Source organism: Pogona vitticeps, chromosome 5 (assembly GCF_051106095.1).
Source record: "Pogona vitticeps strain Pit_001003342236 chromosome 5, PviZW2.1, whole genome shotgun sequence".
NCBI classification, from domain to species: domain Eukaryota; kingdom Metazoa; phylum Chordata; class Lepidosauria; order Squamata; family Agamidae; genus Pogona; species Pogona vitticeps.
Genome location: NC_135787.1, coordinates 39,463,441 through 39,480,602, shown reverse-complemented (window position 1 = coordinate 39,480,602; position 17,162 = coordinate 39,463,441). Strand labels below are relative to the sequence as shown.

Genomic DNA, 17,162 nt, shown 5'->3' with positions numbered 1-17,162 from the left:
TGAAGTTACAAATAAGACAAACATTTGAATTCTACAGAACTCTTCCTTAAGGGAAAACTGGTATAAAAGCTGGGGTTAAGGTAAATAGTTTAAGAATTCAGGCCAGATGCATTGCACTTGGCTCAGAAAGCCAGGCTGCCAACAAAGCAAAATGGAGTTTAGATTCCACACGAAGCAGCTGTGAGAAAGGCATGGATTGGCAGTTTCTTCTTCATGGTCTCTGAACTTTCTAGCTCAAGCACATGGTACTGGGACCTCCCCCACACTGGCTATAACTCCACCCCCAGCACCAAATGCCTCAGTTCCTTTTCAACCGCCGCTATCACAACTTTGTTTGAAACTTTGTGCGCTCATTCAATCAGTCTGTCTTATCTTTTCCTCTCTTCTTTGGACCTCCCTGGCTTGATTCCGGACTGTTGACCTTCGCTTTGAAACTGTGAGTTATCTGCAAAAAGAAAAAAACGGATTAATTGTCGTTTTGCTTACTTTGAGTTTTTGGCCTCCTCGGGCCTCTTCAAGAGGTGCCAGGTCTGCTCAAACAAAATTCCCCTCTCCGACGGGCATTCCCGTTGTTTATTTTGCCTCAGGGAAGAAGATCAACCGGCTGTGTGCACCTTTTGCAAAAACTTTACGAAGCCGCGTTCTGAAGTTGCGGCTCCAATGCCTTAAATCATTTCTTTGGGATAAATCCCTTTCACCATCTCAAACTGCCTCTATGGATTCCCCCAAAACTCTGCAGCTGTCTCTGGCAGCTTCACCTCAGGTTGCAGCCCAAAAGGCGGTGAAAATGGCTAGACCAAAATTGTCCTCAATCTTTGACACAGAGTTTGAAGAGGAAGAAGAAAAGCCCTAAGCCTGCTAAAGCTGCTGAAATCTCAGCACCGAGCCAGAGCTTGCTGCACAGCTCAATTGGTGGAGACTCCTTTTCAATTTGCTGGTAGCAAGGGCTTTTGGCCTCTTCCCTCCCATGGTCCAGGTCTCTGCGGATACCAGCCTGACAAGCTGGGGAGCTCATCTCAGCCACCACAAAGTTCATGGCCGCTGGTCCTCAGTGGAGGCTGGCCTTCATATCAACAAACTGGAGCTCCTGGTGATTGCCAAAGCATTTCGAGCCTTCGAGCCCCTGCTCCAAGGTATTGTAATCCAAGTAGCGTCAGACAATACCACAGCAGTTTATTATATAAACCAGCAGGGCAGCACTCACTCATTACACCTTCTGTTTCATACCATTGACCCCTGGGAATGGTGCTTTGTCTGGCACATATACCCTGTGGTTGTGCATGTAGCAGGCAAGGGGAATACCTTTGCAAACCATCTAAGCAGGCTACAATCCTGCTCCCACGAATGGGCTCTAGACGGTGCAACCTTTCACCACTTCTGCTGCTGATTGGGAACTGCAGAAATAGATGTTTTTGCGTCCCAAGCCAACAAGAAATTTACCAGATATTGCTCACAAGCCAGCGTCGGCCACCAGTCCCTGGGGACGTGATTCTGATGCGATAGTCATCTGGCCTCCTTTACATATTCCAAACTGTTCCCCTTCTCCAAAGGACCATCATAAGGATCCGATACAAAAATGTGGACGCAATCCCTATAGCCCCTTGGTGGCCTTGTTAGGCGTGGTTCTCGATTCTATTCTCAAGAGCCTCAGAATACATCAGGTTGAAGATGGTCCCTCACCTACTATCTTGAGATGAAGGACGGATTTTTCATCTGGATCTCAAATCCCTCCACCTGATGGCCTGGAGACTTCCCCGAATGTAGCAGATGTTCTCAACCACGCTTGCAAGCCCTCGACCTCTTTGACCTACTCCTATAAATGGAACACGTTCTGTAGATCTGCATCAACACGCCACTTACCTTCCAGCCCAACATCTCTAGATGCACTTCTTCAATTCCTCCTCCACCTATTTCAACAACGGTTTTCGCACTCCACCTTAAAGGTCTATGCAGCCGCCATTGTAGCCCACCAGCCTCCATCTTCTCAAGCAGCCATGCTCTTTAGACATCCTACCTTGAATCAGTTCCTACGAGGGCTGAAAAATATGCACCCTGCCTACAAACCCCTAACACCACAGTGGTCACTCCAACTAGTTCTTCGACAGTTCATGAGGCCTCCCTTTGAACCCTTGACTTCTGCTTTGTTCCTCTTGTTGTCCTTCAAAACTGCATTCCTCCTGGCAATAACAGCGTGAAGGGCTGGAGAACTACTTGCGTTGAGGGCAGACCCTCCATTCCTGCAGTTTCACCCAGAGAAGGTGACTGTGCATCCGGGCCTTACCTTTCTCCCCAAAGTTTCATCTTCTTTCCACTTGAATCAGCCAATTGTACTTCCTGCTTTCTTTCCCTCACCAACCTCACCACTCAAAAAGGCTCTACACTCCCTGGATGTCAAGTGAGCTCTCTCATATTATATCCACCGCACGGCCACTTTCCGTACGACACAACGACTCTTTCTCGCCTTTGCTGGTCCCTCTATGGGATCACCAGCTTCCTCTCAGACCATCTCGAGATGGATTGTCCAAACCATCCGCTTTGGCTATGATTTAGCTGAGACTCCTCTTCCAGGCCCAGTGAGAGCTCACTCTACAAGAGCTGTAGCGGCCTTGATGGCCTTTCTGTGTGGGGTAGACATTGCAGACATCTGCTGAGCTGCCACATGGGCCGCTCCGTCTACCTTCGTCTCCCATTACCGCCTAGATATCTGGGCCAAGGCTGAGGCAGCAGTAGGTCGAGCTGTCTTGGCTTGGGCACTTTTGTGATGTCCCTCCTCCGGCTAAGGCAGCTTGCTAGTCACCCATTAGTGTGCATTCACAGAGACCATGAAAAAGAAAAAAAGTTATCTACCTGTAACTCTGGTTCTTCGAGTGGTCATCAGTGAATTCACACCCTCTGCCCTTCCTCCCAGCTGTATGCCACGTGTACCATTGCATGCTGTGCAGTGGTGATCGGTTCCATGGAACTGAGGCATTCGGTGCCGGGGGCGGAGTTATAGCCATCATGGGGGATGTCCTGGCACTATGTGCTCGAGCTAGAAAGTTCCAAGGCTGCTCCACACAAGCACAGATTAATCCATTAGTGTGAATTCGCAGATGATTACCTCTGTGGTCATCTGTGAATTCTCCCACCTCTGCCAACCAAAGGCTGGCAAGGCACAAAATCCTGACAGTGGTGCTTCAAAAGTATCTATTATGCCTGCTCAATTACTAACCCAGTCTACAGAAAGTATAGGGATTGTGTTTCCTAGTATTTAGATAAATACTAAATCCTTCACCTTAGAAAAGATTGCTATGATTACATCAAGGGTAGGATTTATTTCCCCCCCAAGGTTGTTTTCAAAAGGGACACAGGTGTCACCTGCAGATGCAGGCACAGCTTGAGAGAGGTTGTTTTGGCTAGAAGGGGTCTGCAAGGCAGATGTATTGTAACCGTGGGATTTTAATGCTAATGAAGCGGTGAAAAGGCACAAGAGGAATCACAACATGGCCCTAGTGGTGACTATGGAGGGAGAGACAAGGAGGAACACAGTCACCCAGAGCTAGACTGTCAAGATATAGTGCTAAGAGAAAGCAATCTGTGGAAAGAGGGGGGTGAGGGGGAACCTGTTAGCTCTTTTTGTCAGAGAAACAAAGCTCTTGTTCTTCTATTCTGTTGTGTGCCTGCTTCTCGAACCTGAATGTTTACTTCTATGTTCCGGAGAGAGAAAATAGATAAAATCCAACTTAACCACAGACAATAGATCTGTGCAGACATTTTTTCTTTTTTCTTTTTTGGTAGGTATTAACATTCAGAGGTGGTAGCAAGGTGGGTTTATTTTGAATGAAATTAATTTAAATCATGAAGTATCACAATATTCAGAAATAATCTATTTAGCTATATGATTTCTCTCTCTGCAAAAAGTTCACAATGTATAGCTTCCATATCTCCTTGTCCACATTGATTCCAACTCCTGTAATCCTCTATTTCTCGACACTTCCAGTGTCTGAAAATGTGCTCTTTCAGAGAAACTGAGAACTTGACTTTGTTTACACACAAAGTTTCACAGGGAGAATAGCAAGGATTCCTACTCTAAAGAAAACAGGGGGAATGTTGAAAGCAACCCTACAAATTTTAATAGGCTTCCAAGAATTTCCAACATTGTATTGTGTTGGGCGAGAAAGAAAAGGTCCAGAAATAATTTCAGTCATAGCTGGAAAATATGGCTGATCAGGTCTATTATTTCTCATCTCCATATATTGCTTTTAATAAATATACCTCTGGAGACACAATCCTAGTATGAGAACTGCAATATTTTTCTGATGTTATTGATTAGACTGAGTACTATGAGACATAGAAAAATTGACCTAAATAGTCTGTACAAAAGCTTCTCGAGCCCCACAGAATTGAGAACTCAACCCAAGAACTGTTGGATCCTATTTACAAAACTTTTTTCAAAAGACTGTATGATTGTACTCTCTCATAATTTAAAATTAGAATTTACGTATAATCTCTATTCCATAATGACATCCTTGAGCTGTGATACATTTTAAATTAGAACAATAATGATATAGGGCTTGTTTTCAAACAAAAGCACTATAAAAATGAAAATTTAAAAGTTCAACTAAAATTAAAAATCTGATTTAAATTAAATAACTGATTTTTAAAAACTGTAACCTTGACCTAATGCTTCCTTTTGCTTTTTTCACCTTCTCCTTTCCTACTATTTCCCCTGCTTTTCTGTTGTATCTTTTAGATTGTAAGCCTGAGAATGGGAAATATGAATGCTTCCAGATACAGAGTTCCCTAATGTTGGTGGTCAAACAGCATTGCATACCTATTCTACTTTTTCCTCCATATCTGAATTTTTGTCTTCTGGGAAGAAAAGAGAGAAAAAGTATTGAGGGTTACAAACTGCTAATCACTAACCCCTCCCCTGGTAGAATTCTGTGTTTAAGGCAAGGCAACTGCATGATTAAAATGCTGTTTTTCTTATTTTTATTGATCTGTGAGACACTCTTGGAGCCTCTTCAGCAGAAGAAAAGGGCAACGATTCTTTAAATTAAAAAATAATGATAATTTAGTCCACAGTTTCTTGCCCACTGAGCTACGCTTTTACACAGCTTATGCATCTTGGGAGAGCTGGTGGAGAGCTTCTGATGCCTTTGCACAGAATGTGACATGAATTATTTGACTATTATTTGTTATGTTACTTTTTTTAACAAGTGGAACAGTGGGTGTGATCTAAAATAATTGCTTTGTGCAGCACGTACAAATCCCCAACACACTCACTTGTCTGCCTCTATGTTCTGAGATGCTTTATGGTACTCTAGATTCAGGAAAGGCCATGATCATTTAAAAGTTGATTAACATGCTTTAAACCAGTAAATAGCCCATTTACACAATTCCTCCCGCATTTTTAGTAGGGCTTTGGTGGGAAACAGCGGCGGATGTTGTCATCTCTGTACACAAAGCCATCCATCCATCATTAATATTTAAAATTCAGTCATTAAGCAGAGCAGAAGCAGTGTATTTGTTGAAAATCATCAGCAATTTAATGGCTTAAAAAGTTAGCAATTGGGGGTTTCTTTTGGATTATTCTATGCCGTCAGAATGCAAAAAAAAAAAGTATTAACTAGGATGGGACTGTGCACCCTGGGGTTGCTTACAATATGTAATTTACTAAGCACACATGTTTGGAGAAAAACAGATCAAACAGCTACAATCTGGGCCGTCTGCAGCTTCTTTCAGAATAAGCAAATGAACAAAACATTCATAGGAGGCTGCTTCTGCCAGAGCTGTTCTTCCTTCTTGTGAAACATATTCCAGTTTAGTGTACAATTCATTTACAGCAGTGATGAATAGCAGCTTACATTTTTGTGCGACTGGAAGCTTATTCTTCCTCCCACTTCCTCCTTTAGCTTTATTCTTTTATCAGTATTCTCTTTTGACTCTTCCTATGCATTTGTCTCCATTATATTGTAGGCAAAGACAGTACAGTAAATCTGAGCCGGACCCCTCCAGCCCATGGCCACCTGCTGATACACTGTATCTTGGAGCTCTGATTGTTTCCAAAAGAAATAGACAAAAGACCCTGAATTTCCATTCTAACCATATGGGAGTTGGACATCTAATCACTCGTTGATGTGGCTGATCGTCTCCCTGTGTATTTGTATTCTGTGAGGTTCAGAAAAGGTCACAGCGACCTTGCAGTATTCACAAATGTGTTATAATCATAGAGATAAAGGGTAGATGGAATGTTCTCTTCCAAGTATGGCTTGAATATGCATTCCTAACCATTGCTGCAGTGGCTTGTAGGAGCCAGGAATAAGCATGTTCTATTTCATTTTCCTAAAACACAACAGTGATACTGGTACAAAAGCCATTATTGGTAGTATTCCATAAAGTTTGCAATCTTTTTGACACTTTTGTATGTCCGGTATTTTGCTCAGTATTGCCAACTCTATGTATTTAAACCCACAGATTGCATAGTGAGAAACAGCGCAACGGGGCTGTAAATCCATCGCTACTCTTGGAATCTTGCAAGTAAACTGTCTTCAGGGTTAAGTTTTCTTTAATTTCCTGGGGAAACTAGTTTTGTAAAGCATTAAACAAAAAGATAGAATCATAGAATTAGAAAATACGGTAAAGCTGATTTTCAGAAGTAATGGTAATAAATAAAATATGTTTCCATCTGCAACATTTCTCTTCTAAATATGATTAGTGGAATGTAAATGATCATTTTAAAAACTGAACATATACTTTGATCAGTGCGAATCTTTTACTTGACTTGGAAAAATTAAAATATGGTCCTTTAGCTTCACAACTGAAAAATATCCTATTTCCTGTCTAGGCAGTATTCCCTAACCATGTTTGCTTGCAATCCATGAGTACTGAATGCCTCTTAAGAATCCAGTGTGGTTTTCCCTAATCAACATTGCCCAGATGCTTGAATGGTAGGAAATACATTCTGTATGGTGCAGCCAAGAAAGCTTCCTGACTCTATGGCTTGTGGCATAAGAGAATAATTATTGTAGTTCTTCTGGATCAGGCAATGTTTGGATCAATATTGAGACCTGGAGTTCCTCTGCAAAGTCATTCTAAAAGGAGAAAACTGGGTCAGAGGAACTCATATCAGAGCTGAAAGGGGGCCAGCGAGGTTGAAAGGGGAAGTACCTCCTTGCTTAGTTGGCCCAACACTGCTGAGTTTTATCTACTCATGTAGATAAAACTGCTGCCTTAGAGGTCTAAATTCAAAATCTTTCATCTTCAACTGATGGTTTGAGAATTAAAGAGAATATCCCCATCAACATCATAATTCACTGCAAAGGGCATGTTGTGTATATGTGTTAAAAAGTCAGAAAGGTCACCAGATGTAATGAAGGCACACTTTTACAATAGGTACCGGTATATAGCTAGCTATTCTATAGTAAGTCACTAGCCCATCTAGCCCAGTACTACAAATTCTGACTAGCAGCAAATTATTCTATGGGGTTTCAGGGAACATTCTTTCCCTGCTCTTCGTGGCAATCCCTGTTTTTTCCTAGTGATCCATGACCTAAGTGCTAAACAAGTCTGAGCCTATTTCGTTTCCAAAATGAGAAGAGATCAAGTTGTTCATGGCAGTGTATTTCTTTATATTTCTGTAGGAAGAAAAATTTAAGCAGATGCAGCTTCTCTCATCACTTCATGACAGCCTATCTCCAGCTTCCATTTTCTGTATAATTATTAAAGGTATAGGAGGCCTAGTTTCTATTTGATATAACCATGGGACAATCCAATACTCATTCTCCTTTTCATTTCCTCACTTGGAAGACATACACAGGAAGATGAACATGTTGGGTCTCAAAGGGATCCCATGCTGCAGGTGGACCAGTGTGACAAAATGTTGTGAGATTTAAAATGCTGAAGGCTGCTGATCTAAATCAAACATAGAGACTGAAAAAAAAAACCCTACTTGATTTCTCCTAGCACATTTAATCATATACTTTAAACAGAGGGTTACAATTCCTTCTGTTTGCCCATGAGCCATAGATTACTAAATAGCATCCAATAAATCAGATATAATTGTCATCTGTGGATGTGCAAGGTCAGTGTTAGCCTCTTGTGTTATTTTTACTAATTTCTGCACAAATTCAAAGCTTAAAAAAATCAAGAAGAGGGGAACCAATATAAGGTAATAGCTTTAACAGTATAAATATGCTCCAGCTTATCTCAACCAGAGCAGCTTTAACCAAACCCTGAAACAACTTTGATGATGCAAGTCTGAAAAGATCGATCCACTCATAATAAGATCTCACAAATAGCTACTACCTTTCTGCAGCTCAGTTCTCAGAAACTGAAGTGCCATTTCAGCAGCTGGTGGAATGCCTGCATAAATTAATATCTGTCACTTTTCCATCTATGCCAGCCCATTAATACACATCACCAGGCTTTCAAGAACTGAATTTTTAAATAACAAGTTAACCATTGAGAACTTGGCAGCACTGGAGCTGGTTTCTGCTCCTCTTTTAGGGGAAAAACAGCTTTCCTCGGTATAAAAGAAAGACTGGCCTTGAAAGACATCACAACAGAGATGAAGAGAGGGCATAGTTTGGGAGTTATTTTACCCTAAAAAGTTACTAAAGCAAATGTGCTTGAGTTACTTTTTAGGGTAAAATGGGCAAGACCAGATTCCTTGTGACTTTTAGGTTTTTGCAGGTTCTGAGCAAGGTCCCTTCCATATCCACGCAGATAGCAGGAAGCTTTGCCTGCTGCTGCTAATTCCTGTCCCAGCCCTATTTGTAAGTGGCAGCTGCTTCAGTGAGTTATTAACAGAACCTAGAAGAATGGCTATTTTGGACTACCATTCCCAGAATCCCCTAGCCAGCACAGTCAGTGAAATAAAATTAGTTGTTATGTACACCAACAAGATGTAAGTCAGAAAGAAGCAACCAATCTACGATGCCTGACCAGCACCCTTAGGAAACTTTTCTGGCTTTTTCAGTTTATTCAGTCTTGCCAAAAAGCATTTTGAATAGAGATGGGCACAAAATCAACCACAAACCAAAACACACAGCGAACCAGGCTCATTTTGCCAAAACAAAATGAAACAGCAACCTTTTTTCCCTTTGGCATTTTGTTGGCTTGAGCAGAAGGGGATGCCAACTGCCTCCATTGCCTCGGCAACACTCTGATACAAAGGAAGGAAGGAAACATTTCAAAACTCTCTCTCTCTCCCCCCCCCCCCCAATATTAAGTTTGTGGACATAAGAGAAATTAAATCATTATAAAACAGAGCAGGTTGTATCCAATCACATTTATAAAGAGTCATTTAGGAGCCCATAGAGCAGGGATGGAGCATCTGTGACCATCCAGGTATTACTGAGCTGCAACTGGCCCATCACTCACCATTAGATGTGTTGCCTTGGGTTGATGAGAGGTGCAATCCAACAACAGCATAAAGGCCACACATTTATCCATCCCTGTTCTAGAGCTTGCTGGGTAGGTGGGGCTCGTCAGCCTTGGAAGGCAGCCCATCTAGGAGAAGGAAAACTCAAATTTCAAACCTCCACTGCCTTGTGGCTATATCCACTGATGGAAAAGGCTTCAGGAGTTAACCTTGAGGCAAAATCCGGAGCCAGAGTCCCAGAGGCAGTTGGTGCCGTTCTGGCAACTCCTGCTTATGTTGCTGGAACCAGTTGTATTGGCTCTTGCCTTTCCATTGGACTATTTCAGCGACGTGGAGAGGGGGGATTTGCTGCTTGGGCAACAGCCTATCCTCCATATTATTTTACCCAGGCTTCGTGCTCTGGAGAGGACACTCTCCAAGTCCTCCATACAGAGCACGTTACCATAGTCTCTCGAGACTGAAGGATGCCATTCATTCTAGAGCTTGGTTCAGTATTATTAATAATAATTTCTTAAAGATGTGTAGATCTGCAAGACGAGAAGTGATATTTCTCGACCAAAGCTTAAGATTGGAAAAAGCCTTACATAGAAGCAGGCCATTGGTCTGTTTTGCCCCTTATCTGCTCTGACTGTCAGCATCTCTCTAAAATCTCAACAAGAGAGGTTTCCTAGTCTTGCAGTTCTTGATCCTTTTACAGAAGAAATCAAGAGCAGGACCAAAACTTGTTACATTCTGGGCTGTCAAAGCTGTGGCCTCTCTTCATGGCTTTTGTGGTGCAGGAGATTTACATAGTTCCTTGTAAAGAATATGGAAATATTAAACACTTGTTTTTCTGAACTTTTCATGAATATGGCCACCTTTGGAATTCAGTAAGAATGGCTTTGTTGGTTGTTGTGTTAGCACTGGGATTTTTATTATTATTGCTTCCCTGTGTTTTGTTTTGTTTTTTAGAAATGCTGGGCATGATACATGTTTTAATTATGTGGTTTAAAAAAATCTAAGTTAACTGCCTCAAATTCCTTTTTAGGAAGTAATGTGGGATGTTTATTTATTTATAAATGAATGAATAAGTAGATGATGAGAAGCTTTCTTCATTTTGAATAAAATTTAGGCAGTGAGAACTTAAGTGAGGTGTTTTCAGACACACAGTTCCAAATACTGCCAGTCAAAATACATTGTGTATCTAATCAGTCTTTTTCTTCTAAATGGAGGAAGAGTTGTAAAAAAATGTGTTAGAAAAGAGACACATGTGTGTCTTTGTCTGGTTATACGCCTTTGGGTTTATATTTTGTTTATCTTGTCTGCAAGCACAATTTTCCTTAAGAACACCAGTTTTTTCCCTACAATGTAGATATTAGTATCTGTGGAGGGACAAGCATCTAAAAAAGATGAGGTGAAAGTAGCCACTGGTATGTTTGTTTAGCTTTCAAGATAGGTGTCAGCAAGCTTATAATTTCAGCATTTTCCAATATGTGTCACAGGATCAGGAACAAAGAATCTTATTCCTCTGTCTCCGCAGAAACCATTTCAGAATTCCACTTTCCTAAATGGTTGTTTGATTCGTACATGATTAATGTCTAAAGGGGAAATAAGATTAGGTGTCATGACTCTTCCTGTAATTTCCATTTTTCCTGGTATATTTCATTTAAGGACAAACCTGAGCTGAAAACCTCAAAACTGGTAGCAGCCAGATTGTTAATGGGCTGGTTGCAGGGATCACATAACCCCCCCTGCCCCCGTTACAGCAACTCCACTGGCTGCCAAACCATTTCCGGGCACAATTCTGGTTCTAACTGATAAAGCCCTAAACAGCTTGGGTTCAAGCTGTTTCTCCCTTTATGAACCTGCTCTGGTATTAAAATAATCAGTAGAGGCATCTCTCTTGGTCCCACTACCTTCACAGGTGTGTTTGATGGGAACATGGGAGAGAGCCTTCTCTGTCGCTGCTCCCAAACTTTGGAACTCCCTCCCACAGAGGGCCAGACTGGCTTCATCTTTGCTGCCTTTCCGCAAGTAGACAAAGACCTTTCTCTTCAGGCAAGCTTTCCCTTAGTGACTGGCTGCCTGACTGCAGTTTTTAAATTAATTGATTCTATCATACTGTTTGGATGCATTTTAGTGTAGCATTTGTTTGATCCTTTTTAGTATGTGCATACTTACTGTTTTTAGCTTTATTTTCTTTTAATGATGTAATCTGCCTTGGATCCTTTTTTGACTAAAAATTTTAAACAAAATAAATAAATTTTAAGTCAGTGCAGTGCATTGGTAAGGTTATTTTTAATACAGAGTTCTTATTACAGTGGACCCTTGACTTACAGACGGCTCGACTTACAGACTTTTCGAGTTACAGACTTCTCTGGCCACAAAATTTAGATTCGACTTGCAGCCAGAGAATCGACCTACAGACCAGAAAAAAACCAAAATGGAACAAAAATAGAATAAAAACTGCCAGTTATGGGATTAATCGGTTTTCAATGCATTGTAGGTCAATGGAGATTCGACCTACAGACTTTTCGACTTGCAGCCACCGTTCCAATACAGATTAATTCCTTAAGTAGAGGGTCCACTGTACATGCAACAGAGAACAAATGGTAAGTCTAAATCTGCTGGTAGATCTCTAGGTGCAGTAGATCGGCAAGGATTACTCACTTCCGATTGATTAGCAATAGCAGCCACAAAATTTATCTCCTAAATTATACTTCTGATAAATTGTTCCCATCTCTGTGCTAAATCCTACTGCAAAAATAAGGAAAGCTGGGGGTAATTGTACATGAAAGGATTTTGAGCTGTATTCAGTTCCAGCATTCGAAACAGATTCATAGGTGTGTATTTCTTTAATTCTATGTGTATGCTTTTTACACCTTGTTCTGGTTAGTGAATTTCAGGAGACTAGTGAAAAACAAAGTAGATATATCAGACTTGAAATCTTCCCAACCTGATACATAGAATTGGACTCCTGATACAGCAAAATCACTCTTCAGAAATCAGAAGTACTGTACTTTCTGATATTTTGCTTCATTTGGGATGTTGTCATATTCTAAGAGACAGAACCCTCGGAATATAAACTGCAAGAGATAGATTTGGATGGATTGCTGCTTCCTCTGTGCCCTGTTCAGGGCCAAGTGGCTAGTATCTGTTACGAGCAGAATGCTGAAAATGATGATTCCAACAGAGCTCATTTAGGAAAATGCCACAACATAGAAAGTAATACCTTAAAATAGCAAGATAATGGCCAACTCTGTATGTCAAGAATCAACAACTGTTGAACTGTACACGGAATTTACCTCTAAGTGGCTTTTGTGGCCAAGTCACAAGAAAAAGATGGCCAAAGCATTGACTTTTAAATGGCACTTGACAGCATGTTTTTATCCATTAACAAAGTGGCTTTCCTGGAATTCTAGTTAGCAGATAATACTGGTAAACTACACAGCAATATAACAGGGACTGCATCTTCCTGCAAACCCAAGGTAATATAATGATTTGTGTTCACATGGGTGTTTTGCCTATTGTATCACTTAATGTTAATCTAGAGCAGTGGTTTCTAACTTTGGGTTCCCATATGTTTTTGGACTACAACTTCCAGAAATCCTGGCTAGCAGAGCTGTTGGTGAAGGCTTCTGGGAGTTTTAGTTCAAGAACATTTGGGGACCCAGTGTTGGGAACTATAGAGCTAGAGCATGAGTTATAACAGAGATTGTTATGTAACTCACTGTTTCTGTGCCATGCCAGCTCTGGGAGCCATGTACTCCAATCCTGAAGAAGCAAATATACAGTATACTGAGTGGTTTCAAGCCTTTTGTCCATAGCTGTACTTCTTGAGGTGCAACACATTACTACCGGACCTCAAGCTGTCTCTTCACTCTTGCATTCTGAAGCTCTCTCTAATAATTAGAACTTTTATGGCTGTTACATCTGACCAAGATTAATTTTTAACTTTTCTGCTTTGCAACCTGCTTCTCGCGTTTATAACATTCAGTCTGATGAAAGGTTTCGCAGAACTGAAAAGCATATTTTACTTTATTCTTTTATTTAATAACAACAATAACCAATTGGTAGCCTGGCAAAGGTAAATCCAACCCTGTTTTCAGATGATGCTAAAATCCATAGTAGGAGCAAATGGCCAGCAAATGGGGTATGACCAAGAAAAACGGACAATGGGATACTGGTGTGGATATGAGAATAAGGTGTCATGTGATGTGTAATATTCTGAAAGGCGAATGAATACAAGCTATAATTGCTACATCACACTTAGGAATGATTTAAAAGGTGAACTGTTAATTTAGCAGTTTCTTCACTCATTATTATAGCCATATCTGGACTGTTGCTGTTACAATAATAAAAGAGAAAGTGTCATCTGTGTGTCTAATTGGACATACCTATAGCATAATGAACTTTTAACGAAATAGGCCAATAAGGGCTGCAAATAGGCTAACCTGCTCTTTTATATCAGTGGAAGTGTCACTCAGCAGTGCTTAACAAGGAATATGCGTGGCTCTTTATGCATGCATGTAATTGTTATTAATGCTAATGGGAGTTACTTGATGAGGTGAACATGCCCCAGAGTGTCCATACTAAGGAGGTAGGTGGAGGACTTGACTCCTTCTAATGTGCTGCATTTTTGAAAATAATGAAACTTGTTTATTTTTAATAACAGACTTTTTGTTTTAATTAGACATCTGTCAAACGCTGTGCTATGAGAATGTATAGCTGTCATCACATTGATGGGCCTTCATAAATGGCTTTGAATGTTAGAGAAATGGAAGAAACAGGAAGTACGAATAAGCTTGCATGACCTGTTCTCATGTTTCTGTGTAATATCCGAAGTGCTGGCTTGAACAAGGGTTCTTTCCATTGGGAAATGAGTTGAGATACAGATGCTGTAAGAGAATATTCATCTCCCTGCAAGGAAGAGTGAGCTAATTTGCATGACATACAGTGGTGCCTCAATTTACAGAATTAATCCGTATTGGAACGGTGGCCGTAACTCAAAAATTTCATAAATCGAAGCCCCATTCCCCATAGGAATGCATTGAAAACCATTTAATCCCTTCTGGATTAAAGGGAAAAAATCACATCCCCCCCCAAAAAAAAACCACTGCAGCAGCAGGGACAGGAGGCAGAGGGCAGCGGGGACGGCTTTGGAAACCCGGGAAGCCAACAGCCGCCGCGACCTCCGCGCCGGGTGCCAGCTTCCCAGGCTTCCAAAGCACCAGCACCTGGCGTGGCAGTCAGGCCAGTGTTGGAAGCCCAGGAGGCTGAGCCTCCCTTTTCCTAACCATTGGGGTGGAGAAGCAGCCTTTTTGACACCAACGGTTTGAATTTCACACGTTTCCCCCTGCCTTTTTATTTTCGTAGGTTGAAGCTCCGGCTGCAAGTTGAAGCAAAATTTTGCGGCCGGAGCTTTTCATAACTCGAAATTTTCTTAAGTAGGGACGTTTGTAAGTTGAGGCCCCACTGTATTTCCCTGGCTTATTAAACAGAGACTGTTGCTCCAGAGATAAGTGCTCAGAGCTAAAGGTATGTGTTAACCTAAAGTTAAATGGGCCTAGAAAAATATTGATTTCCAGATTTTCTTGTATTTTAGTGCTGTTGTACAGAAAAATGGCTCCTGAATTTTCTGTGTATTTTTCTGTGTTTCCATAACATTTACTATTAGTGAAAATTCTTCTAACTACTAGGAATTTTGTAGAATTGGCAAATGCCTCGTGGCGCAGTGGTTAAAACGCTGTACTGCAGCTAAAACTGTGCTCACGACCTGGGGTTCAAATCCCAGGTAGCCGGCTCAAGGTTGACTCAGCCTTCCATCCTTCCGAGGTCGGTAAAATGAGTACCCAGCTTGCTGGGGGGGCAATGTGTAGCCTGTATAATTAAAAATTGTAAACCGCCCGGAGAGTGCTTGTAGCGCTATGGGGCGGTATATAAGTCCCCCCCCCAAAAAACTGCTCCAAATCCAGGTGGCCCAATTTGAATCTTATGCAGAGTATTATTGTTGTTATATGCCATCAAGTCAGAGCCAAATTACGGCAATCCTAATACTGTAGCTCTTTCAGTGAGATATTGAAAGAGTGGCTTTACCAGTTCTACACCCCCAGTGAGCTTCCATGCCTGAGTGGGGATTTGAACTCAGGTCTCCTCAGTTTTAGTCCCTCAGTCTATTCACCACAGCATAGTGGGTACCAAGCATAGCCAGACTTATTTACATAAAAGCTTGTGGAAAATAAAATGGAATGGATGTTTCTGAAAGACCACAGAATCAGAGATTTGCAGAATGATAGAACTCCGTATCTTACTCTACCTGGATGGGATGTGCTTGCTGATTATTTTGACTCCTGTAAGATCTTTACAGACTATTCTTGTATTAGTCTTTCTGGGAGACACTCTACCCCGTCCATACTCTCCACAGTCTGAATTGTTCCCCAGTCCTGGATTATCATGCCTTTCCTATTCACACTTCTAATGTTTCTCTTTTCCACTTCTCCTTTTTTAACCAGTGGTGTTACCTCTAATTTAATTGCTATAGTGGTCATTTTAATGCTACGAAAGGATTTTAAAAAATTATATATGCATTTATTCAATGCATTTGAGATATTTGACCAACATATGGTCTAGGATCATTGTGTTCTTCTAACATATGTGGGCTTAGATGACAACCCTGTCCCTGTCCCCATGCAAAGTGCTTTGGACTTTCTCAAAGAAACACCTTTACTGTTTGATAACCTGCTGAAAATGCTAGTGAGTTTTGTGGTTTAACTGAAATGTTGTGTCTCTGCTGCATCTTCTCCCAAGTTGTTACATACCGGTAACTCTCCTGTCTCCCAAATTTGCCAAATCTTGTTGTATTCTGCAAATACAACAGAAGTACAGCTAATTATAAGTAATAGGTGAAACATAGCTGCTCTTTCCTCCTGCTTTTCTACATCATGAAACATGGTTTTAGGGGAGGAGCTTCTCTTTTGAAGGCAGAACAACTTACTGTATTTTGGATCCCCAGCATCAAGAAGGTAGGGCTGGGGAAAATCCAGTCAGGAAAACTGGACAGGGGCTGTCTGTCAATAGTACGGTGCCAGATGGATTTAAGATCTATCAGTCCTAGTATTGAAGTATAGACTGGTGCTATTTATATTATTCACAGAAATAATATAGATAGTACCACACCCATTTAAACCAATAGGATCTTTACAGCCACTATGTCTCAGTTGCTACATCTGATGGGATTACATGCCAAATAATCTTAAAGGACAGGAACACTTTGGCATTAAATTATATATCTGATTGAGGTATCACAGATAACTTGATACTAAAGATCAGTTCAGTAGCACAAAATGTTGTTTAAAATGTAAGAATGGACCAAATTCTAATGGAAGTATATAGGTACCACAGTACAGTATTGTCTTTGCAGTGTCTCTTTTAGCTCTCAAATGTCTTCCTTTCTACAGTCTGGCACTTCTTTGCTGCTGCATTTGCAGTGCTGTTAGAGGTGTGAGAGAAGATGATTTCTTAAGGCATTCCCAAAATTTGTTTGCTATCCATTTGCCCAGTCCACACTGCTGAGAGATCTTTAGTTTTGTTTTATTTAAAAAAAACACACACTAGAACGTTCTCACCAGTAGTAGAGAGAGATTATTAGACCTACAGGAAGCATGGCTTTCTATCGCTAGGTCCAAGTAACAATGATCATACAAGACATTCTTCCTTATTCTAGATAAGTGGAGGCTTGCGGAGAGCAGCAGTAGGTGGCTTGTTTTTATCTGCTAAGTGCACAATGCTTGTAAAAATGGCAGTGGCCTTGTTACCA

The 17,162-nt window shown here is 41.1% G+C and overlaps 1 protein-coding gene across 1 annotated transcript in view; it reads left to right on the top strand.

The window, feature by feature from the left end:
- MAML3 (mastermind like transcriptional coactivator 3) overlaps nt 1-17,162 on the top strand; it is a 344,514-nt gene that overhangs the window by 225,395 nt on the left and 101,957 nt on the right. The window lies entirely within an intron of this gene.